This window comes from Pongo abelii, chromosome 10, assembly GCF_028885655.2.
Source record: "Pongo abelii isolate AG06213 chromosome 10, NHGRI_mPonAbe1-v2.0_pri, whole genome shotgun sequence".
Lineage (NCBI taxonomy): Eukaryota > Metazoa > Chordata > Mammalia > Primates > Hominidae > Pongo > Pongo abelii.
The window spans coordinates 51,391,588-51,417,806 of NC_071995.2; the positions used below are offsets into that span (position 1 = coordinate 51,391,588).

Sequence of the window (26,219 nt, forward strand, 5' to 3'; positions counted from 1 at the left end):
TGTTGGCAAGGGCTGTTTATCCCATATTATTGCCAAAGAAAACAAAGCACCCATCCTATTGGGCTACATGGGAAATGGTTTTCATTAATAAAAAAATAAAAATAAAAACTGGGAGCCTCCTCCTCCCCCCACCAATCATCTGTGGCAAATGGAGAAGTATCGATGCCCTTCCCCCCTCTGATTCTATTTACGGCTAGGTTTTTAAAAGCAGCAATAAAACAAATGTCGACTCTTTGGGGGTTTACTGGGTGAATATGTTCCTGCTGTTTGTGCTGCTTTCGGCCAGTGTTCTTGGGCTGCTGTGTTACAGCCAACAGATGTGTGCTGCTGCAGGGGATGAAAGAAATGGCACTAAAAGGCATCACCATCTATCCCTTCTATTTCTCTGAAGACTTTAACAGGGTTTATACTGTTTTTTAAATTATTGAAGCTAAACTCTCAAAGTGTTTATTGAAATTCTTTGTTGAAGAACAATAATTCCAATCTGAATATATGGGAGAAATTTCTCATATTCCAACTAGGAATAAAAATAGAAGTGGAGATGGATAAAGATTAGAAATGCAAATCATAGTAAAAAACAATTCCTAAAAGATAAACCGTATTTTGGAAGGTGGAAGAGAAAAATGGAGTGGGGGGTAAAAATAGTCTTATAAACTCCTAAAGGATATTTTCAAACATCCTTCCATGAAACAGAAAGGTACACAAAAGAATACGAACGAGGGAAGATGAGAGAGGAACTACAATTTGAATATGCCTGCAAATGACTTCAGAACTGTAACCAAATTTCAAATTTTTATCTTGGAAATAAACTGAAATGTCAGGACAATCTGTCAGGCTCGCGTTGAAATAAAATGTTAACGTGCTAGACTGAATCTGGTAATCGGAAAACCATGCTTAAAACTCAGAGGGTAGCTAGGTAACATCTCTCCTACTCTCTCAGGACTCACTCTGGGGTTAGAAACCAGTATTTCTGGTTGTCTAATCAGTAATTCCACAACTAATCGGTGTTTAAAATTGTGGGGTGCCCCATAAAATAGAAGGGGTTTCTTGGTCATCTTTCAGTGTGATAGAAACATGGTCTAACTAGGAAGGAAAATGATGCTACAGCACTGCTGTAATGGAACAGAGCCTATACGTACATACATGTACACAGATTTATATCACATTTAGCCAGGATAAATTGCTTCAATAAATTCTGTTCCTAGGAGAGGCCAGCTCAAGCTGATGATTGGGTACTGGGAAATGAGAGCTTCATTCTTCTTCACACAGCCCCAGGATGAGGGGGGTTTTCTGGTTGGTTTGTTTGTTTTAAATACATGATTTTTTTTTTTAGCACTTTTAGGAACTACAACATGGTACAAAAAATAAATACAAGTAAACAAAAGTAAATAAATGCAATGACCAGGGCAATTAAGGCTGAAAACTTAGAGCATGTCTGGAAAGCAATTCATCTCTGGAAAAATTCCTAACTCCTGTGCTAGAGATAATTTCACTACATGTCCCAGAATCTGCTTTCCTAATATAATCACAAAATGAGAATTTTATTTCAACAAGGTCCTCTAATATATTTTCAATCAGAAAGTAAACTACAAGGGCTAGAGTAGACATAACACAAGGATCAGGCAGGATTCCTTACTTTTATCTTGGTTCTGTTATTTGATGCTAAATTTTCTCATTTTTCTACCTATTTAGAGGATGGAAAGAGTTCTGGCTGAGAAGTGGGACAGTATTGGCATAGGAAGTGGTGAAATAAATTCTGGAATGGCTTCCCTCAAACCACAAAATTCAAAATGTAACTTGGCTTTGCACAATCACATCACACTATATGGCTTCCAAATTTTATTTAGTGGCACACTTACTAGAAAATAGAGATGAAAAATCATGACTTTCTGAAAGAAAAAAAGCAAAAACAAAAAATTTTTGGGGAAAAAAGCATTAAAATCTAACAGAAGTAAGTGTTTTCATTGCTCTTAAATATTCAACTGACAGCCACTAACTAGGATTTCCTGCTTCCTTCTAAATTTGCTGGCCTTTGTTTTACCATTTTCACCAAAGGGAGATCACAATGAGAGGAAGAAGCCTCTCTTCTTAAACACCCACAATTATTCTTAAATCTTTCCCTCAATCTCTTGCCTCTTGTCATTTCCATTATTCTTGTTTAAAAATTTTTTCACTCTAAAGTGATTTTTAAAATTTAAGTATTTAACAAAAATAAGAATGATCTGTCTCCCCATTTAAAAAAAAAAACCCAGATAACATCTTTTTAAAAAAAATTTCTCCTTCACTCCTAGTCTGCTGCATCAATTGCTACATATAAAGAATGTCATTTTGCTGATTTCTATCTAACACTTAAAACAAATCTTTAATTATCAGTGAGGTCTCACTGATGCCATCTCAAAAACAAAAAGCAACACATTTCTCTAGTGTAAACAGACTGAGACATAAAGTGAAATCTTGAAAAACAATGCTGCCACTCACTAGAATTTAACTCACAGCTCATTTATAACTACACTGCTTGACAAACAGATCATGTGTCTGGGCATGGCACTCAGTGTGTCATCTCCTTCCCAACCTATTCTTCAGGATGAAACATAAGCATTTTATAGAACTAAACAATAAATGACAGAAGAGGGATACACACATTAAGAAGCACTGACAAGGAGAAGTGGGATGCTTTCAGCAAAGATCTTAGAACAGGGAAGACAAAGATGCATAAAAAAGCTGCCCTAGAGGCCAACATCTGCAGAAAAGCCTCAGGTACTCAGTCATCAGAATTTTTTAAATGATTAAAAAAACTTAATACTTACTCAAAAGAGAAAGTTACATAAATACTGGGAGAGAACTGAAGAAAACCCAAGATTTACAGAATGATTTTTAATAACTGAGATAATTTCATAAAATCTGTTAGTTTTGTTAGAGACAGAGGTAGATCCTAAAATGGTCACTGTGTAAGAAAACAGATTATTTATGTATATCTAGATATATGTCTGTATCTATATATTTTAATAGACTAAGCATGGAGTCTGTCACTGAGGACTACAAAGTAAATTCTCTAAACCTGGTGTGATATTACCATTACAATATAATTTAATAAGAAAAAAGAATGTAGATATGGTGTGATGTGATCATTTCTCTGGTAACCAACTAATGTTAATAAGATGGCCCAACTCTAAGCAAGGAATAAAAGCCACATACAAACACATCCAGGGGCCTCTTATCAGGTTCCTAATGACAAAAAGCAGATACTGCTAGGTACAAAAAAATTAGAAGGATAATGCACTGTAAGTATCAAAGAGTCATAAAAATCTAGAAGATGTTAAGACTAGCTATCATTCATTCATTCATTCAGAAACCACTAATAAGGAACTACCAAGTGCTAAGCAAAGTGGATATAAAAACAAAAACACAATAGGCCTTTACACAAAAATAATATTTTACTGATCTGTCATGAAAAAAATCATCATCATTAAGAATGATGGCTTAGCCGGGCGCGGTGGCTCACGCCTGTAATCCCAGCACTTTGGGAGGCCGAGGCGGGCGGATCACGAGGTCAGGAGATCGAGATCATCCTGGCTAACACGGTGAAACCCCGTCTCTACTAAAAATACAAAAAATTAGCCGGGCAAGGTGGCGGGCGCCTGTAGTCCCAGCTGCTTGGGAGGCTGAGGCTGGAGAATGGCGTGAACCCGGAGGGCGGAGCCTGCAGTGAGCAGAGATCGCGCCACTGCACTCCAGCCTGGGCAACAGCGAGACTCTGTCTCTAAAAAAAAAAAAAAAAGAATGATGGCTTAATTTACAAGTTCAATTAGTCAGAGGTTGATCAGTATACACATCATGTGTAAATGATGCTATGTATATGGTCATTTACCAAATTATTTTGCTAGCAACTCCGCATTATAAAAAAGAGGAGTTAACAGTCTTAGTAAAAGATTTAACAACGAGCCAGGCACGGTGGTTCATGCCTGTAATCCCAGCACTTTGGGAGGCGGAGGTGGGCAGATCACCCGAGGTCGGGAGTTTGAGACCAGCCTGACCAACATGGTGAAACCCTGTGTCTACTAAAAATACAAACATTAGCCAGGCGTGGTGGTGCATGCCTGTAATCCCAGCTACTTGGGAGGCTGAGGCAGGAGAATTGCTTGAACCCGGGAGGTAGAGTTTGCAGTGAGCCGAGATTGCGCCATTGCACTCCAGCCTGGGCAACAAGAGTGAAACTCTGTCTCAAAAAAAAAAAAAAAAAAAAAAGATTTAACAAGGAAGAAGTTTGAAATTAATAACTGTAATTTGCTTTTTGGATTATACACATTTAGTAAGTTTTAAAATTCATTAATTTACCAAATATTTTACTCAGTGCCTAAGCACAGTGCCATATGCCCTAGGCCCAAGTAATTCAAGAGTAAATGAGACAGACATGATTTCTGCCCTCATAGAGCTTATTTACATTCTAAAAGGAAGAAACAAGTAATAAGCAAGTAAGCAAAATAATTTTAGATTAACAGCAGATAACTGCTATTAAAGGAAAATGAAATGGTGATGTGTTAGTGACTGGGTGAGGGTTATTTTAATTTTCTGACTAGAAAGGGAATGGCTGCATTATCTGTAATCAAAAGGGGTATGGGGTAGAATATAGAGATCTAGATTAAAACTTCAGGAAGCCTTTCTTCTCACAACACAGTAGATATTCAATAAATATTCACTGATTTAATATTTAATAAATATTTAAAGTCTATATTAAGTTAGCACTTAACTTCAGGTTTCTGCAGAAAGCTGCTGGATCCACAAAATATTTGCTATGCAGGTATTTATGTATTTAAGGCTACACATATTTTAAATCCATATTTATGACTATGTTGTGCCTAAGGCACTTTATATAACCACAGCCAACCAAGTCTATGCTTTTATCACCCAAATAACATGAGGCTCTGTAGTTTTTGGTTACGGTGCTAAAAATGGAAAGAAAGGAGAAATTTGTCAAGTTAACCTCTAATCAAACCTTGAAAACAAAACCTCACCTAGAGCTATTAAGATACATACATATTCAAGTACAAGAGAATGCCAATAGAGTATGCAGCAGAAAGGGCACTTTTTTTTTTTTTTGAGACAGAGTTTCGCTTTTGTTGTCCAGGTTAGAGTGAGTGCAACGGCACGATCTCAGCTCACCGCAACCTCCGCCTCCCGGATTCAAGCGATTCTCCTACCTCAGCCTCCCAAGTAGCTGAGATTACAGGCATGCGCCACCACGCCTGGCTAATTTTGTATTTTTAGTAGAGATGGGGTTTCTCCATGTTGGTCAGGCTGGTCTCCAACTCCAGACCTTAGGTGATCCACCTGCCTCGGTCTCCCAAAGTGCTGGGATTACAGACATGAGCCACTGTGCCTGGCCTGGCACTTTTTTTTTTTTTTTTAATTTTATTATTATTATACTTTAAGTTTTAGGGTACATGTGCACAACGTGCAGGTTTCTTACATATGTATACATGTGCTATGTTGGTGTGCTGCACCCATTAACTCGTCATTTACATTAGGTATATCTCCTAATGCTATCCCTCCCCCCTGCCCCCACCCCACAACAGTCCCCGGTGTGGGATGTACCCCTTCCTGTGTCCATGTGTTCTCATTGTTCAATTCCCACCTATGAGTGAGAACATGCGGTGTTTGGTTTTTTGTCCTTGCGATAGTTTGCTGAGAATGATGGTTTCCAGTTTCATCCATGTCCCTATAAAGGACATGAGCTCATCATTTTTTATGGCTGCATAGTATTCCATGGTGTATATGTGCCACATTTTCTTAATCCAGTCTATTGTTGTTGGACATTTAGGTTGGTTCCAAGTCTTTGCTATTGTGAATAGTGCCGCTATAAACATACGTGTGCATGGGTCTTTATAGCAGCATGATTTATAATCCTTTGGGTATATACCCAGCAATGGGATGGCTGGGTCAAATGTTATTTCTAGTTCTAGATCCCTGAAGAATCGCCACACTGACTTCCACAATGGTTGAACTAGTTTACAGTCCCACCAACAGTGTAAAAGTGTTCCTATTTCTCCACATCCTCTCCAGCACCTGTTGTTTCCTGACTTTTTAATGATCGCCATTCTAACTGGTGTGAGATGGTATCTCATTGTGGTTTTGATTTGCATTTCTCTGATGGCCTGGCACTTTTATATAGTACTTTTGGGAGTACATATTTGGACGATCTTTCTGGAAGGCAATTTGGCAATATTTACATTAAATGTCTTAAAATGTTTTATATCCTTTGAACATTTCATTCTTCTTTCAGACTCTCTATTCTAAGGATAAAATCAGACGTGGACCATTTTTGCATTGAATGTTTAACCACAGTCATCTTTATGACCAAAAAAGAACAAGAATTAAATTAAATAAGAACGGATAAATATAAATTAAGGTACTGCCTTATAATAAACCATCTTTAAGTTATAAAAGAATAACATTTTGAAAACAAAAAATATGAGAAAATGCTGTATGTTAAATGGGAAAAAAAACAGAATATAAAATTGTACATGCACCATAACTGTAAATCTACAAAAAAGCAAACAAAATAATAAGCCTAGAAAAGATAAAGGAATTAACATCAAAATGTTAATAATGGTTATCTCTGGATAATGGTATCCTAGGTGATTCTATTTTCTTCTTTGTACTTTTAGTATTTTTCAAAGTCTCTACAATAATCACAGATTGCTTTTAATAAATCAAAAAATTAAAATGTAATCTAATAAGAAAAAAGAATGCAGATATGCATGACTGAAAAAAGTCTGAGTTGGCCAGGCGCAGTGGCTCACTTCTGTAATCCCAGCACTCTGGGAGGCTGAGGCGGGCAGATCACAAGGTCAAGAGATCGAGACCATCCTGGCCAACATGGTGAAACTCCGTCTCTACTAAAAATACAAAAAAATTAGCTGGGCGTGGTGATGCATGCCTGTAGTCCCAGCTATCCAAGAGGCTGAGGCAGAAGAATCACTTGAACCCAGGAGGCAGAGGTTGCAGTGAGCTGAGATTGCGCCATTGCACTCTAGCCTGGTGATGGAACAAGACTCCGTCTCAAAAAAAAAAAAAAAAAGAAAGAAAGAAGTCTGAGTTTAAAAAAAGAGGTCCATATCTGCCTATTCTAAAGCACTAAACAGCATATTTAAAAATTATACAAAACTAATCATTTTCTAACTACAAAGCAACAGAACCAAGTGACAAATTAAGTTCAAAAAGGACCATAAAAAATTCTAAAGTTATAAACCGTTTCATATAGAAACAAATATGGTGGAAACTTGTTTATAAACACACAAGGTAAAACAGGCAATTCAAAATAGCTCCTCCTTTTGTTACCTTCCAGGACCCATTTTGAATGCTTCCTAACAATTATGCTTATATTAGACAATTAGAAATTGCCCCAACCATGCATCACAAAGGGAATATAGAGCTGAAACCAAGTTTAGCAAGTACTGAATATCTTTCAGCTCAGTACAAACTAGCTGAAAAACTTAGAAAAGTACCCAAACAGAGCTCTATGGATGCTATTTCTTTATGATAATAAAAAGAAATCATATGCAAACAGCTCTCTTCTAAACACACAACTTCAGTTACCACGTTTCAGACTCTAAGATAATTTAGCTGCCATTAAGCAAAGAGTACAAATATGAGATCTTCGCCACAGCGGTCTCAACATTTTATATTCTCCATAGGATACTCAGTGCTGCTCTGATTTCCATTACATCTAGCAAAGTGACTTAAGATTCCAGTTAACACATGAACTGTGAGACTATAATGCAGGTTATGGGAACCCCAGAAAACAAAGTAGACTACTCAAGTTTTACTAGGCAGTAGATTATTTAGGTATTAAAATTTCTGTTCATAGGCCAGGTGCCATGGCTCACACCTGTAATCCCAACACTTTAGGAGGCTGAGGTCAGAGGACAGCTTGAGGTCGGGAGTTCAAGACCAGTCTAGCCAACAAAGCAAGAGCCTGTTTCTTTTCTTTTTCTTTCTTCTTCTTCTTTTTTGTTTTTTTTGAGACAGGGTTCCGCTCTTGTTGCCCAGGCTGGAGTGCAATGGCGTGTTCTCAGCTCACCACAACCTCTGCCTCCCAGGTTCAAGCCATTCTCCTGCCTCAGCCTCCCAAGTAGCTGGGATTACAGGCAAGTGCCACCACGTGCAGCTAATTTTGTATTTTTAGTAGAGATGGGGTTTAGTAGAGATGGGGTTTCTCCATGTTGGGTTCTCCAGGCTGGTCTTGAACTCCCGACCTCAGGTGATCTGCCCGCCTCAGCCTCCCAAAGTGCTGGGATTATAGGCATGAGCCACTGCGCCTGGCCACGAGACCCTGTTTCTAAATAAAAAAAATTAGCCATGCACAGTGGTGTGTGCCTGTAATTAGAGCTACTCGGGAGCTCGGGAGACCGAGATGAGAGGATCCCTTGAGCCCAGGAGTTCAAGGTGGTAGTGAGCTATGGTCACACCACGGCACTCCAGCCTGGGTGATAGACTGGGACTCTAAAAAAAAAAAAAAAAAAGTTCATAAATTCTGGATTAATTTTCCATTGAATTACTTAGCATAATAATAGTTTAGCATATATTATCTCAATACTAAATCAAATGTCCCAAAAGAATATGCTGAAAGCATATATGTACCACTATAATCTTAAACTAATTAGCCTTATTGTTTTAAATGTTATGTTTTTTTTTTTTTTTTTTAGACAGGGTCTTGCTCTGTTGCCCAGGCTGGAGTGCAGTGGTGTGATCTTGGCTTACTGCAACCTTTGCCTCCTGGGTTCAACAGTTTCTCATGCCTCAGCCTCTTGAGTAGCTGGGACTATAGGCACGCGCCACCATGCCCAGCTAATTTTTGTATTTTTAGTAGAGACAGGGTTTCACCATGTTAGCCAGGCTGGTTTCGAACTCCTGACCTCAAGTGATCCGCCTGCCTCGGCCTCCCAAAGTGCTGGGATTACAGGTGTGAGCCACTGTGCCCAGATTTTAGCCTTATTGTTTTATATTAGTGTTTTGTAAAGCACTTGCTAACAGACTGGAAAACTGAGGCAGAGAGTTACAAAATATATACAGACAAAAAAGGTCAAGGGGTTAAGGTCAGTCTGATCCTAGTTACCTGTTCTCATACATTCCAAACGAGATACAAAAATGGGCCAGGTGCAGTGGCTCACACCTGTAATCCCAGCACTTTGGGACGACGAGGCAGGTGGATCACTTCAGGCCAGACGTTGGAGACCAGTCTGGCTAACATGGTGAAACCCTATCTCTACCAAAAATACAAAAATTAGCCGAGTGTCATGGCGGGCACCTGTAATCCCAGCTACCTGGGAGGGTGAGGTGGGAGAATCACTTGAACCCAGAAGGCGGAGGTTGCAGTGAGCTGAGATCACACCACTGCACTCCAGCCTGGGCAATAGAGTGAGACTCTGCCTCAAAAAAAAAAAAAAAAAAAGATACAAGAATGGATGCCACATCTTTTTACAACCCCTAAAAAGTTGTCTACTTACAACTGAATCATGTTTTACCAACACTTCAGAGCATAACAGGTACTGTTATACATGCTTATTATATATAAACATGTTACATATGCTTATTATATAAATAAATGTCCCGAAACATGAATTTGAGGGGCTACATGTTCTGGGGTATCATTTTATTTAGGAAAATTAAGTGATGTTCATAGTTTGTTTTTTTTGGTGGGTTTTCTTGTTTGTTTGAGACAAGGTCTTGCTGTCACCCAGGCTGGAGTACAGTGGCATGATCACAGTTCACTGCAGCCTCAACCTCCTGGGTTCAAGTGATCCTCCTGTCTTGGCCTCTTGAGTAGCTGGGACTACAGGTGCACACCACCATGCCCAGCTCATTTTTTTTTTTTTTGTAGAGACAGGTTGTCTCACCATGTAGCTCAGGCTGGTCTCAAAATTCCTGGGCTCAAGCGATCCTCCCGCCTTGGCCTCCCAAAGTTCTGGGATTACAAGGGTAAGCCATCGTAGCCAGCTAATATTCACATTTTTAACATTAAGCATGTTTTATTGTAATTATTTTAAAATTCATTATCCAGGCTGGGTGTGGTAGCTCACACCTGTAATCCTGGCACTTTGGGAGGCCAAGGTGGGCGGATTACGAGGTCAGGAGATCAAGATCCTCCTGGCCAACATGGTGAAACTCCGTCTCTACTAAAAATACAAAAATTAGCTGGGCATGGTGGCACGTGCTCCAGAGGCTGAGGCAGGAGAATTGCTCAAACCAGGGAGCTGGAGGTTGCAGTGAGCCGAGATCATGCCACTGCACTCCAGCCTGGTGACAGAGCAAGACTCCATCGCAAAACAAACAAACAAACAAAATTCTTAATCCAGTAATAGTATATATGATGGGTTAGCAAACTTCAACTCATGGGCGAAATCCAGCTTATCACCTATTTTTATATGGCCCACAAGCTAAGAATAGTTTTTACATTTTTCTTTTCTTTTCTTTTTGAGACAGAGTCTCACTCTGTTGCCCAGGCTAGAGTGCAGTAACGGGATCTTGGCTCACTGCAACCTCTGCCTCCCGGGTTCAAGCAATTCTCATTCCTCAGCCTCCTGAGTAGCTGGGATTACAGGCATGTGCCACCATGACCAGCTAATTTTTTCAATTTTTAGTAGAGACAGGTTTTCACTGTGTTGGCCAGGCTGGTCTCAAACTCCTGGCCTCAAGTGATCTGCCCGCCTCAGCCTCCTAAAGTGCTGGGATTACAGACATGAGCCACCACGTTCAGCCAGTTTTTACATTTTTCAATGGTTGAAAAAAATCGGAAAGAATATGTTGTGGCATGTGAAAATTATAGGAAAACAGCTGCATTTTTTTTCTTTTTTTTTTTTGAGAAGGAGTCTCGCTCTGTCACCCAGGCTGGAGTGCAGTGGCACCATCTCAGCTCATTGCCACCTCCACCTCCTGGGTTCCAGCGACTCTCACACCTCAGCCTCCCGAGCACCTGGGGCTACGGGCTCGCACCACCACACACAGCTAATTTTTGTATTTTTAGTAGAGATGGGGTTTCACCATAGTGGCTAGGCTGGTCTCGAACTCCTGACCTCAAGTGATCCTCCTGCCTTGACCTCCTAAAGTGCTGGAATTACAGGCATGAGCCACCGTGCCTGGCAGCTGCATTTTTCTTTTTCTTTTTTCTTCTTTTTTAAGATGGAGTCTTTCTCTGTCACCCAGGCTGGAGTACAGTGGTTCGATCTCATCTCACTGCAACTTCCACCTCCCAGGTTCAAGTGATTCTCCTGAGTAGCTGGGACTACAGGCGTGTGCCATTACGCCCGGCTAATTTTTGTATTTTTGGTAGACATGGGGTTTCACCACATTGGCCAGAATGGTCTCAATCTCCTGACCTCGTGATCCACCCGCCTCAGCCTCCCAAAGTGCTGGGATTACAGGAGTGAGCCACCTTGCCCAACAGCTGCATTTTTCAAGGTTGGCGCTGTAAGACTACAGTTCTCAAAGTGGGCTCCAGGGATCCCTACAGATCTTTCAGGGGGTTCATGAAGGTTAAAATCATTTGTGAGTAAAAGATCTATTTAAACAGTAAGTTAGGCTGGGCGAGGTGGCTGGCCGGGCGCAGTAGCTCTCGCCTGTAATCCCAGCACTTTGGGAGGCTGAGGTGGGCAGATCACCTGCAGCCAGGAGTTCGAGACCAGCTTGGCCATCATTGTGAAACCCTGTCTCTACTAAAAAATACAAAAATTAGTAGGGCATGGTAGTGCGTGCTTGCAGTCCCTGCTACTTGGGAGACTGAGGCACAAAAATCGCTTGAACCTGGGAGGCAGAGGTTGCAGTGAGCCAACCTCACAGCACTGCACTCCAGCCTGGACGACAGAGCGAAACTGTTTCAAGAAAAAAAAAGGCAAGTGAGGCCAATGCATTTTTAAAAAATTTCCTAATGATAGCTATTTATCCTGAGCCAATGCATTTTAACATAGCAGTACTAAAAAGTTCACAGATGTGGTTTCAAATTCTATATCACAGCTAACCTTTATGAAACTATCACTTTTCAGATTTTGCTGTAGTATCAAAGAAGACTATATACAATTACCTGAAAATAATCCTTTCTTTTCCCATTACATCGTTTTCTTCAAATACTTAAGCCAAAATGACATATCTTAACAGATTGAATGCAGAAGCAGATATGAGAATGCAGCTGTTTTCTGTTTAGCCAGACATTAAAGAGATCTGAAGTTCTTCCCCCAAATTCTTTTTAAACAAAATATTTATGTTAACATGTAATGGGTTTATTTTAAAGTAAATTAATAAATATTTTAAAAATTTATCTCATAATTGCTAATATGCTCAATATCAACAGATATAATCCAGATAAACAAATGCTCTTTGGAGTCCTCAATTATTTTATTTTATTTTATTTTTTTGTGAGACAGGGTCTCACTCTGTTGCCCAAGCTGGAGTGCAGTGGCACAATCTCAGCTCATTGCAACCTCTGTCTCCCTGGCTCAGGTGATCCTCCTACCTAAGCCTCCTGAGTAGCTGGGACTACAGGAGTGCACCAACAAGCTCAGGTAATTTTTAAAATTTTTGTAAAGACAAGGTCTCACTATATTACCTAGGCTAGTCTCAAACTCCTGGACTCAAGCAATCCCCCCACCCCCACCTCAACCCCACAAAGTGCTGGAATTACAGGTGTGAGCCACTAGGCCTGGCCCTCAGTAATTTTTAAAAGTATTATGGGGTGAATTCTGAGACCAAAAAGTTTGAGATCCACTGCTTTAAGAAATACACAAGCAGTAGAGGGCCCTACATTGATCAAACAGAAGGCTGAAATTAATTTCTGGATTTCAAGCTCAGACATGCAGAAACTGGCTTCAAAGAAAGGAGCCAGCTTAAACAGACCAAATAGTTTTGCAGCAAATGACTGAAAACAGATGAGAGTGAGAATTAGGCTGAATCATAAGTTAGGCAACACATAGCCAAAGCTTAGAACCTACCTGGAAGCAGCTTCATACAGGCAACTACTTGAAATTTTTTTTTAAGGCTCTCTAGGCTTTCAGAGGATTCCAGGACTATTTTGAGCTATCCCCAGAAAGGTTAATAAAGCAAAAACAAAGAAGCAACAACTTGCTAAAGTGACAGCAGGAAGCAAAGTTAGAAATAACTGGAGAACACTGTATTTATCTGTTTGGCCTCAGTGTGCATTTTAGAAGTTGAAAAACTCCTGGAAACTGATAGGATGCCGAACAAAAACTAAACAAAAAATTTTGGTTTGTTCTGCCATTTTCAGATAAAGTATAATCCTCAAAACAATAAGCCAAAAGTAATCAACCCCAAAACACTGATCTTTTAAAATTATCTTTTAATTTAAAGGACCAATTTAAGATCTTAAACAGGCTGCAAAGAACAAAAAGCTTGACAGGCTTTAATATTAAAGTGTAAGATTGGTTCTGGGTAGGAAATAGCTGCACTATCCCACAATGACAATCACTGAGACACTTAGAAGTTCTCAGGAAAAAACATTTATTTCCTAAGTCTGTCCACATATTTTCAACAGTGATCTATTTGGGGTTATTCCAATGCTCGCCAATTCACTCTCACCAGTCCCAAACGTGTATGTGTAAAGTATTAGCAAACTACTATTGACCAAAACTTCAAAAAATAAGTTAAAGAAAACGGTGTTGGATGGGCGTGGTGGCTCATGCCTGTAATCCCAGCACTTTGGGAGGCCGAGGCAGGCAGATGGCCTGAGGTCGGGAGTTCAAGACCAGCTTGGCCAGCATGGTGAAACCCTGTCTCTACTAAAAATACAAAATTAGCCGGGCATGGTGGCAGGTGCCTATAAACTCAGCTACTCGGGAAGCTGAGGCAGGAGAATCGCTTGAACCAGGAAGCAGAGGTTGTGGTAAGCAGAAATTATGCCACTGCACTCTAGCCTGGGCAACACGGCAAGATGCCATCTCAAAAGAAAAGAAAAAGAAAAAAGAGCAGGGTGCGGTGGCTCACGCCTGTAATCCCAGCACTTTGGAAGGCCGAGGCGGGCGGATCACAAGGTCAGGAGATTGAGACCATCCTGGCTAACGTGGTGAAACCCCGTCTCTACTAAAAATACAAAAAAATTGGCCAGGCATGGTGGCGGGCGCCTGCAGTCCCAGCTACTCGGGAGGCTGAGGCAGAAGAATGGCATGAACCCGGGAGGCGGAGCTTGCAGTGAGCCGAGCTCGTGCCACTGCACTCCAGCCTGGGTGACAGAGTGAGACTCTGTCTCAAAAAAAAAAAAAAAAAAAAAAAGGAAAGAAAAATAAAAAAGAAAATGGTGCTACAGGAGTCATGTTGGTACCAGAAATGATGTTAAATAAACATCATATTTGTTTATTGATGTTAAATAAACATCAAGTTTGATAAAACTTAAATATTACTGGCAAGAAACTTGGTACCAACATGAATCATTTACAGTAACTATGTCACATTCAACAAATCATCCTGATTTTATAATATAGTTAGGGGCTGGATGCGATGGCTCACACCAGTAATCCCAACATTTTGGGAAGCTAAGGCAGAAGGATCCCTTGAGCCCAGGAGTTTTAGACCCCTGGGCAAGAGAGCGAAACCCTTTCTCTGCAAAATAATTAAAGATTGGCTGGATTGGAAGCAAGGGGGTGCGCATCTGTAGTCCCAGCTACTTGGGAGGCTGAGGCAGGAGGACTGGAGGATCACTTGAGCTCAGGAGTTCAAGGCTGCCAGTGAGCTATGATCACACCACTGCACTCCAGCCTGGGCGACAGACCCAGACCCATCTCTAAAAATAATAATAATAATAATGAGTCAGGCATATTCCTATTTCAGAAAGAATGGTTGTGCCCTATTTTTCAATCTGACAAAATGTTTTTTTCTTACTGCATGGTAAGTTTTAAGCCCTCCCCAAAAATTGACCGGTTTAGCACACAAACATTCCCTGTCTACTACAGCAAAAAGAAGCAATCTATCATATCAGGAGAAAACAGTAAGCAATTCCACTCAAAGGAAGCAAGTTGGGTTTTGTGAGAAGGTGGGGCTGTGGCAAAACATGTGACCACAGATGTCCATACCACAAGCTCATGAAATGACTTTCTAAGCTAAATCTTGGCTCCCGTTAGTTTACTTTTGGGTTTTTTTGAGTTAGGGTCTCACTCTGTCACCCAGGCTAGAGTGCAGTGGTGTGATCTCAGCTCACTGAAACCTCCGCCTCCCAGGCTCAAGTAATCCTCCTGCCTTGGCCTCCCAAGTAGCTAGGATTAAAGACGTGCACCACCAAGCCCAGCTAATTTTTAAATTTTTTGTAGAGATGGGGTCTCCCTGTGTTGCTCAGGCTGGTCTCGAACTCCAAGCTCAAGCAATCTGCCCACCTCAGCCTCCCAAACTGTTGGGATTACATGTGTGGGCCAACTCACCCAACCTACACTTTCATAGACTTTCATGATATTTATTAAGAAGAGATACAGTATTGAAGAGAAAAAAAGAAACTTTATGCACATTCTGGTTTCAAATGTATGGGAACACTGAGGATTAAAACTGCCAAAAGATGAGAAAAGGCGTGGCCGGGTGTAGTGGCTCAATCCTGTAATCCCAGCACTTTGGAAGCCTGAGGCGGGTGGATTGCCTGAGCTCAGGAGTTCGAGACCAGCCTGGGCAACACAGTGAAAGCCCATCTCTACTAAAATACCTAAAAAATTAGCCAGGTGTAGCAGCCTGTGCCTGTAATCCCAGCTACTCAGGAGGCTGAGGGAGGAGAACTGCTTGAACGTGGGAGGCGGAGATTGTAGTGAGCCGAGCCACTGCACTCCAGCCTAAGCAACAGAGAAAGACTCTGTCTCAAAAAAAGAAAAAAAAAAAAAAAAAAGATGAGAAAAAGCTAACAACCTGAAGTCAAGGGTTTGTAATGAGTTTTACTGTAAACTTAAGTATTATTTCTTTCTTTGAGACAGGGTATCACTTTGTTACCCAGGCTGGAGTGCAGTGCTGCAACCTGGGCTGGCTGCAAACTCTGCTTCCTGAGCTGAAGCAATCCTCCCACTTCAGCCTCCCAAGTAGCTGGCGCTACAGATAGGCGTCACCACACTTGGCTAATTTTTGTATTTTTTATAGAGACAGGGTTTTGTCATGCTGCCCAGGCTGGTCTCGAACTCCTGGGCCCAAGCCTCCCAAAGTGCTAGGATTATAGGTGTGAACCACTGTGCCCAACCAATGCTTACTTATTATGTCCTTAAAACTACTATACTAGGCCAGGCACAGTGGCTCACACCTGTAATCCCAGCACTTTGGGAGGTCAAGGTGGGTGGATCATTTGAGGTCAGGGGTGCGAGACCAGCCTGGCCAACATGGTTGAAACCCTGTCTCTACTAAAAATACAAAAATTAGCCAGGCGTGGTGGCAGGCACCTGTAATCCCAGCTACTCAGGAGGCTGAGGCAGAAGAATTGCTTGTAATCAGGAGCCGGAGGCCATTGTGCCACTGCACTCCAGCCTGGGTGACAGAGCAAAACTATGTCTCAAAAAAATTTTTTTTAAATAATAAAAAAAAAAAGACTACTATACTAACTCACCTTTGCTTTGGTTGGGAACCTTTGTTAAATGTTTGCCTACAAAATTTTAAAAGCTTATCTTTTTATACAAGTTTATCTTTTCATACAACCTTTCCTGAATTGTAACACTCATCCTTCATTTCCGAGGAAGTGATATAGCAAATACTTTCAAAATTGAATTGAATCTTGCCTCACTGTATACAGGCAGTCAGTACATTATACAGAAGACCAAAAAAAAAAAAAGTTTTTAAACAAAAGGACAAACAAGAGAAAGGAAGGAAACAAAATACTATGATTTAACAGGAACAAAACCCAACATTCTTTCAACACAAAGTGTCCACAAGGGAAATGTCAAAGAGAAAATGTCATGATAAAATATTTTTAAGATATAAAATGACTCCAATGCAAAATATTTGTTGTTGTTGATTTTTGTTTTGTTTTTAGCTCAAAGGAGTTATTATTTCTCGTCATTTATGTTCCTTACTTGTGTTTATCCATTCCCACTGGGTCGACAGAAACATTTCAATTTTATTTTCTTTACAGTCTATTTTTCTTCCTGATTCTTCAAGAGTAAGTTCCTTGATCTTAACTTCTATGAAAGTTCTGGCCTGAAAAGGACCTTGAGGGGTTATCAAGTCCATCCTTCTGCTTTCCAGGAGAATTCATAACTAATACTATCAGATGGATGAGAAGGTATCAAAAGAAAATGCATTGTTTCCCTGCCTAGTAGCATGCTAATTTAATATGCACATTCATTCACGATTTGCAATTTTTTAAAAACGAAAGTAAAAATTAAAATGCCAAAAGAGGAAGGTACTTAAAAAATGCATTTTTCAGCTAAAATTGCTCAAACATAAATTCAACTGTCAGGTCTAAAATTAACAAGCAGGAAAAGTTACTGCCTGCCAATGTAAAGTCTTTAGTCCCTAGAGATGTCTTCTGAAGTCGTATCTCATTTGTAGCACCCTTCACCTACAACACATAGCCTGGCAAACTTAGACCACCCTTGCCAATAAACTACAATTATAAATGGCAAGTGTGTGTGTGTGTGTATGTGTGTGTGTGTTTATAGTTGGTATAGGTTTTTATTCCAAAGAGAAAATGAAAAGTTAGGGTCGGATGCGATGGTTCTCGCCTGTAATCCCAGCACTTTGGGACGCTGAAGCAGGTGGATTGCCTGAGCTCAGACGTTCGAGACCACCCTGAGCAACACGGTGAAACCCCATCTCTACTAAAACAAAGAAAGTTAGCCGGGCGCAGTGGTGGGCACCTGTAGTCCCAGCTACTTGGGAGGCTGAGGCATGAGAATTGCTTGAACCTGGGAGGCAGAGGTTGCAGTGAGCCAAGACTGCGCCACTGCACTCTCCAGCCTGGCTGACACAGCAAGACTCCGTCTCCAAAAAAAAAAAAAAAAAAAAAAGAAAATGAAAAGTTAGGTCTAAATTGGAGATGTCAACATTACAGGGAAACTACATACAATTGTTTTCAGAGAGTAGTTTAATTCTTTCATTTCTAAGTAAAATGTCCAGGGAATAAAGTTTTTTCCTAAAAGAGTTTTCAAGGGTAGGTGCAGTGGCTCACGCTGTAATCCCAGCACTTTGGGAGGCCCAGGCGGGTGCATTACCTGAGGCCAGGAGTTTGAGACCAGCCTGCAACATGGTGAAACCACATCTCTACTAAAAATACAAAAATTAGCCGGGCGTGGTGGCATGTGCCTGCAGTCCCAGCTACTTGGGAGGCTGAGGGGGAGAACTCCTTGAACCCGGGAGGCAGAAGTTGCAGTGAGCTGAGATTACACCACTGCACTGCATCCTGGGAGACAGAGCGAGACTCCGTGTCAAAAAAAAAAAAAGAAGAGTTTCCAAAACAAGCTGGGCATGGGGGCCCACGCCTGTAATTCCAGCACCTTGGGAGGCCAAAGCAGGCAGATCACCTGAACTTAGGAATTCAAGACCAGCCTAGGCAACATGGGAAACTCCGTCTCCACAAAAAATACAAAAATTAGATGGGCACGGTGGCACACACCTGTAGTCCTAGCTATTCAGGAGGCTGAGGCAGGAGAATCGCTTGAGCCCAGGAGGCAGAGACTGCAGTGAGCCAAGATGGCGCCATTGCACTCCAGCCTGGGAGACAGAGGGAGACCCTGTCTCAGAAAAAAAAAAAAGTTTCTGAAACAGAATTTCATCTAATGTCAAAAAATCTGGCCAGGCACAGTAGCTCATGCTTGTAATCTCAGCACTTTGGGAGGCTAAGGCAGGAGGATTGTTTGAGCCCAGCAGTTCGAGACCAGCCTGGGAAACATGATGAGACCTCTACAAAAAATAAACAAAATTAGCCAGGCATGGTGGCATGAGCCTTTAGTCTCAGCTACTCAGGAGGCTGAGGTAGGAGGATTGCTTGAGCCTGGGAGACTGAGGCTGCATATGAGCCATGATTGTGCCACTGTGCTCCAGACTGGGCAACAGAGCGAGAACCTGTCTCAAAAAAAAAACAACCATGGCCGAGCACGGTGGCTCATGCCTGTAATTCCAGCACTTTGGGAGGCCACGGTGGGCGGATCACTTGAGGTCAGGAGTTCAAGACCAGCCTGGCCAACATGGTGAAACCCCATATCTACTAAAAAAATACAAAAATTAGCCAGGTGTGGTGGCACATGCCTGTAATCCCAGCTACTTGGGAAGCTAAGGCCAGAGAATTGCCTGAACCTGGGCGGCAGAGGTTGCAGTGAGCATGCCACTGCACTCTAGCCTGGGGAACAGAGCGAGACTTCATCTCAAAAAAAAAAAAAAAAAAAACAGAAAAAAACCACAACCAAAAGACAATAACAAAATAACAAAAAATCCCTGCAACTATGAAGAAATATGGTTAATTTTCTATAATTATTTGAAAATGAAAAAAAACAGGACTGGAAGTCTTGGAAATGGGAAAATTATAATTTTTTAAAATGTGGGGCAAGGGAGGTTGAGTACAGAAATCGTAGACTAGTGAAATATTATTTCTCAGAAAGATTCTAAATGAATTATTAAACAGATCACTTATGAACCACCGGCAAGTTATGCAGTGATCTATTAACAGTAGCCTAAGATACCCAAACAGCAACTAATATGCAACTTCATTTTCTTTTTTGACAGGGTCACTAGCCTAGGAGTTCAGAGATGTCAGAGGCAGAATATACTGTATTCGGATTTCAACAAGATACCTCTTGCTATGTCATAGAAAATAAAGGTTAGATTATATAAAACGGCAGGTGGGATTCACAACTGAATTTTATCCAAAAGTTGACTAACAGGTTAATGTTAACATAATGATAGTCTACTCATGTTGTATAGCTTTGCTCTACCCTTATACATGTTTACCAGTGACCTAAAACAAAAACACAGGTATCATGTTTATCAAATTTATCAATAATACAAACATATGAGAAATGGTCAAGAGGTGAAATGACATTATCAAGCTAAAACAACAAACCAAATTAACAAGATGATAATTACAGGGATAAATGTAAAGTTGTCAAAAAATCAACTATATGGCCGGCACAGTGGCTCACGCCTGTAATCCCAGCACTTTGGGAGGCCAAGGTGGGTGGATCACTTAAGGTCAGGAGTTCGGGACCAGCCTGGCCAACATGGTGAAACCCCGTCTCTTCTAAAAATACAAAAAAAAAAAAAAAAAAATTAGTTGGGTGTGGTGGTGCAGGCCCGTAATCCCAACTACTCCGGTGGCTGAGGCAGGAGAATCACTTGAACTCGGGAGGCGGAGGTTGCAGTGAGACAAGATTGAGCCACTGTACTCCAGCCTGGGTGACAGAGCAAGACTCTGTCTCAAAACAAAAAAAAAAATCAACTACACAAACTAATGTGATCTTAGGCTTTAAAAACAGACGCATAGAGTGCAATAAAATAGAAGTTGTGATTCCCCCCATAGTTTGTATTTATTAGATTATATCTGAGATGTTCAGACCTAGATAAGGAACCATAAACCACTCAGGTAACTAACTTGATGAAGAGCCTGAACTTTTATTAAAAATGTCACTTAAGAAATCATATGGGCTGGGCTCAGTGGCTCATGCCTGTAATTCCAGCACTTTGGGAGGCCGAGGTAGGCGGATCACTTGAGGTCAAGAGTTCAAGACCAGCCTGGCCAAAATGGTGAAACCCTGTCTCTACTAAAAATACAAAAATTAGCTGGGCATGGATGGCAGGCACCTGTACTCCCAGCTACTCGGGAAGCTGAGGGACAAGAATTGCTTGAAACCGGAAGTTGGAGGTTGCAGTGAGCTGAGATTGTACCACTGCACTCCAGCCTGGGAAACACAGCAAGACTCCGTCTCAAAAATAATAATAATAATAATAATAATAGAAATAGCTGGCCGACGTAGTGGCTCATGCCTGTAATCCCAGCACTTTGGGGGGCCGAGGCGGGCGGATCACGAGGTCAGGATATCAAGACCATGCTGGCTAACATGGTGAAACTCCACCTCTACTAAAAATACAAAAAATTAGTCAGGCGTGGTGGCAGGCGCCTGCTAGTCCCAGCTACTCGGGAGGTTGAAGCAGGGGAATGGCGTGAACCTGGGAGGCGGGGCTTGCAGTGAGCCGAGATTGTGCCACTGCACTCCAGCCAGGGCAAAAGTGCAAGACTCTGCACTCCAGCCAGGGCAAAAGTGCGAAACTCCGTCTCAAAAAAAAAAAAAAAAAAAAAAAAAGCTTAAAGAACTTGGGGTATTTACCCCAGAAGAGATGCCTCCTGTAATCCCAGCACTTTGAGAGACCAAGGTGGGGAGATGGCTTGAGCCTAGGAATTCGAGAAGAGCCTGGGCAATGCAGGGAGACCCCATTTCTACAAAAAATTTAAAAATTAGCCAGGCATGGTGGCATGCGCCTGTGGTCCCAGCTACTTGGAGGCTGGGAGGACGGCTTGAGGCCAAGAGTCCTAGTTACTCAGGAAGCTAGGACTAGAAGATAACTTTAGCCCAGGAGTTTGAGGTTACAATGATCTGTGATCACGTCACTTGCACTCCAGCCTGGGCAACATAGCGAGACCCTGTCTCTAAAAGAATGAAAGCAATAAGTGTCATGAAATACCTGAAGACTACCATGTTAACAAGGAACTAGATTTATTTATTGTGGCTTCAGATAACAGAACTAAAGAGCTTCACCACAATGTAAAAAATGTTCTAAAAGTAAAGCTCCAATAATGGAACAGGGTATCTGTGAAGTGGAGACTTTCTCCTTAGAGCATTCAAAAGTTAAAAGACCAACCGTCTTTTAACACATCATACCAACTATGATGTGTTTTCACATATCATGAATTTATTTGATCCCTTCTAAAAAAACCTTGGGGGAAGACATGTCAAAATGAGTAAATGTCAGAGAAGCTTAAAAATTATTTTCTTTGACATATTTTTAAAGAGACATAAGACTTTTTCATGAAATCCAAAACTGTAGGACCATTTTCTGAGAAACCAACAACAAAAGAAACTAATGCTTTTTCCTTTTAAATGAATGCTGCATTTGTTTTTCTCAAAGAAACACCTGTACCTTAAGTTCAGTACTTTTATCAAGGGAAAAGGGACAATTATATACCAGTATGCTAACCAGTCTCAAGAACAGAGCTAGCCTTATTAGACATTTACATGGAGTTCTATCTGTTCCACCTAAAACTTCCTTGCAAGGAGAAGGCTCCTCCTTATCAGACGTGGATAGGAGGCTGCTGTAACACTAACTCCCTCCCACTGTAGCCTAGGAAAAACTCAGTCTTGACACGCACAAAACAATAACTTCTGAGAACTTCAGAGCAGCTGTGTTCAGACAGCCAGCGACTTTACTCCAGACAAAGAAGTAGTTTAAGAGTTGGTTGAAAAAACAATTTTCATTTTGGGTTGGAAATGAGGAAAGGAAAGAGAACAAGATACAGTAAGTGGAGCTATTAACATTTTAAAACCGTGGTAAACAAACGTGTTTAAAAATTACAACACTGAAACTACCACAGGGTGTAAACTTTGATCCACAAGTTGAAAGATGAGCAGTGTTATCACTCTAGCTTTCTGCTAGATGGTAGCACTAGTGAGAAAAAAAAAATCTTGGGTTTAATAGTGCCCTAGTCAAAGCCATCACCAATTCTAGGGCAGAAGACCAAAACAAGGGACTCTGCTCTCTCACTGGGTAATTTTTTGTACTGCTGCCAGGCAAACTGGAAATGTTCTGAATGTCCAATAGCAATGCTCTTACTGTGAAATACTAGAACCCAGCTCAGTAGTTAATGCTAACGGGTCAGCAATGAATTGGTCTCAATGTGCTATAGGGGCAACTTCTTGGCCAGGGAGAAAAGCTTCAGCTGATTGCAGAAAACCAAAGGTTAATACAACTACATACTCTGGTTTCTCTTCATATAACAGCTTTACTGATATTTCGGACATTATTTCACTTCTCAAAAGTAAAAGGAGAAGAGAAGGAATGTAAAAGCAAAATCTCCGCAAGAGCAAAGAAGTTATTAATTGGCTATATTAGTCCAATTCGTTATTAAATGATACACAACTATCAAACAAAGGGCAAAGCCCTGTCCCTTTTCTGTACAGAATTAAGAACTGGTAAGACTACTTAGTAGAGCTGCCAAACTTTTCTTTAGCTTCTTTTCTTACAGACATGTTACATTTCGCAAGAGCCTCCACTTACCTTACAACTTCCATGTGTAAGTACAAATTGTGTTTGATTTCCCCAGCCCTTGGCCTAAGATATTATGACATAGCTTTAGTTTCTGAGTCTGGACACAAAAGAAAAAACTGAACATTTTTCATTTTCCTGAAATAACATGTCTATTTTATTTACACCATTTAAAAACACATTATATAAGTTAACTAAAACAAACTGCAACCACCCATTCGACAACTCTTCGAGAATGACTGGGGAAGCCACATTTAACAAAACAAACTTCATTTTAGTATATTTCTGCTTAGAATGCCCATAAAGACTGATATCTCTACAAGAATTACACTACTGCAAAATTTTTAAACACAGGACTCATGTGAGCTTGCTGAGAAAACTCTGCACACCCCCTACACACCTGTACTTAATATGACATGACCCTCAGAGATACTAAAACACCCTCTGTTAAGCAGAAAACAAATTTTTAAAGTTAGGAAAGTAGCAACGCGGGAATCTGGGTAGGAGGTGCCCTGGGTTGTAAACACCCCAGTCAGAGAACATAACAAGCAATTCAGAGCAACATATAAGTCCCTATGGGGCTCCAACTTGGACTGCCTAAGTCCCAACCCCACATCCCGGTGTTTCGGAAGAGTTTGGGAAATAGGAGAGGGGGAAGGAAAATCAGAGAAGCGATGAAAGTGTTCTATTTTTCTCCTTCTCAACCCCCATCCCAGCATTTTGGAGGCTGGTCACCAGTCTGGGTGCCATATCCACCAGAAGCCCTAAATCAATATCCCAACCACCTGATACCTAGGCTAAAGACGTGTGTATCAGCCATCTCCTTCCCAAACACCTCTTATCGCTCTCAAGGCTCATATCCTTCCAGAAGCCATGCCTTATGGCGACTCAGCTCACCCATACTGTCCTCTTAAATTAATTCACTTAATTTTCTCCAAATCCATACTTTTTCTCTGATATCATGTCCCTGATGTTCTTTTAATTAATTCAATCAAAATGCCATGACCCTCATTTCCAATAATCCACCCCTATCTATCTTTTCTGCCAAACCCAACAGGGTGTTGTCACCAGATCAAGATCTTTGTTCTCATCTACTCATTCCTACCTCCTTCCTATTACCCTTTTCCAATTCCAAGCTCCTAATCTCACTCTTTGGGAAGCCCTGGGTTTCTAGTATCCCTCCTCTTTCTCCCATTCCACCCCATCCCATAATCCTTCCATTAGGCTCCACTAGACTACCCTTCCCTCAGGATTCAATTCCCCTCTCCTTGCCACGCCCTGTGCCCCCCGGGGCTACTTACCCCAAGTTCTCCCCACACTTCAAGCCTCTGGCCCCGCCTTCCCCCCAAAGGAAGGAGGCGGGAGTAGGGAGAGGAGAAGGGCGGCGCTCGGCAACATAAAAGCGATCTCCCATTAGCGCTCATTGCCGCCGATCGAGGCTTCCTTCTCTCCCATTGGCCGGCTTTGGCCTACGCCCCACCCTCTTCCTCAGACAGGGCCCGGCCACCGCCTCAGCGCCCCCGTCCAACACAGACTGGGAGGGGAGACCCCAGCCCAGAATGCTGGGACTGGCCAGAGTTGAAAGGGAGACTCCCGTCAGATCATGGACTAGCTAATGTTAAAAGGACTTACCGGCTGGTAGCTCCGTTGCCTCCCGCCTGCCCGCGCTCAGTCCTACAATCTGTCTCCAGCTCCTCCTTTCCCCCCTCGGCGGAACGGATACTTTCCTCCCGTCCGGCCAGGCGCGCTCAACTCTCGCGAGAAGTCGTGGGGCCGCGGGGGAAGGGCGAGATCCGTGGGGACTGAGTTGGAAAGCGGCCGAGAGGCGGGGCTCCGGGAAAAGAAGGGGCCGGGCTTACTGTGGGCAGGGCTGGGGAGGGAGACTGAGCGAGTACTGTCCACACAGGTCACACGTGTTCGGCTGCAGAATCTAGCGGGAGAAAGAAAGGAAAAAGAAGAGAGGATCTTTACAGGTGCCTGTAGTGGTGGTTACTACTATCTTTCAGAGTCGTCGCTTCCTTAACGGCAAAGTAATTTAAAATACCCTTAGCCCTAGAAATGAAGTCCACGTACGGACAAAGCAATCCCCCTGCACAGCAGTTCTAACACTACCATTTTACTAGCCCTATTGCCTTGGGTGAAAACCTTCTCTGAGTCTCTGTACAATGGGACTAACAATCTCATTTTATTCAAATAGTTGTAATGATCAAATGAGATACATGAAACTACTTGGGGATTTTTTAAAATCACTGTATTACTCAGCAAATATTTTCACAAAACGTAGGGCATATTACGTGCAAAGCATTGTTCTGCAGTCAAATGCTCTATCCCTGAGCTATACCCCCGTGCAAAGCATTGTTCTAAGCATGGGGTTAAGGAGTTACCAACCCAGGTAGAATTTATATTTGAGTGAGGAAGGGGAGACAGTTAAAAAGCCAATAAACACAAATATTTCAAATAGTGAAAAGCGCTTTAGGATAATGAGACAGAAAGTGACTAGGAGTGGGGAAGAAGCTTTACTCCTAGTGTTTGAGAGAAGACCTCTTTGAGGAAGTAACACTACAGGAGTTGAATTATGACTTGGGAAGATTTCGGGGGAAATATCAAATGCAAAGTCTATAGTCGCACATTTATATGTCTTGTTCAAGACAAACCAGGAAAAGAACAAAGAAAAACAAAAATAGGCTGGGTGCAGTGGCTCACGCATGTAATCCCAACACTGCTAGGCCGAGGCAAGAGGATCGCCTGAGCCCAGGAATTTGAGACCAGCCTGGGCAACATGGCGAAAACTCAGCTCTACAAAAAATACAAAATTAGCCGGGCATGGTGGCCTGCACCTGTAGTAGCTATTCGGGGGCTAAGTGGGAAGATCGCTTGAGCCCAGGAGGTTGAGGTTGCAGTGAGCCCACATCAGGCCACTGCACTCCAGCCTGGACAACAGAGTGAGACCCTGTCACGATAAATAAATTAAATAATTTTCTTAAAATTTAACGAATTGTAGTTGACTTAAAATA

General features: G+C 41.7%; 1 protein-coding gene across 8 annotated transcripts in view; it reads right to left on the reverse strand.

Moving 5' to 3' along the window:
* Positions 1 to 24,978, reverse strand: part of ATF7 (activating transcription factor 7) — a 113,343-nt gene extending 88,365 nt beyond the window's left edge. For 3 of the 8 annotated variants that reach the window (XM_054526425.2, XM_063711581.1, XM_024256161.3), the window contains exon 1: positions 24,838 to 24,978. The gene's annotated coding sequence lies outside the window, so the exon portion shown is untranslated. 8 annotated transcript variants of the gene reach the window in all.
* Between the last annotated feature and the right edge of the window lie 1,241 nt (positions 24,979 to 26,219).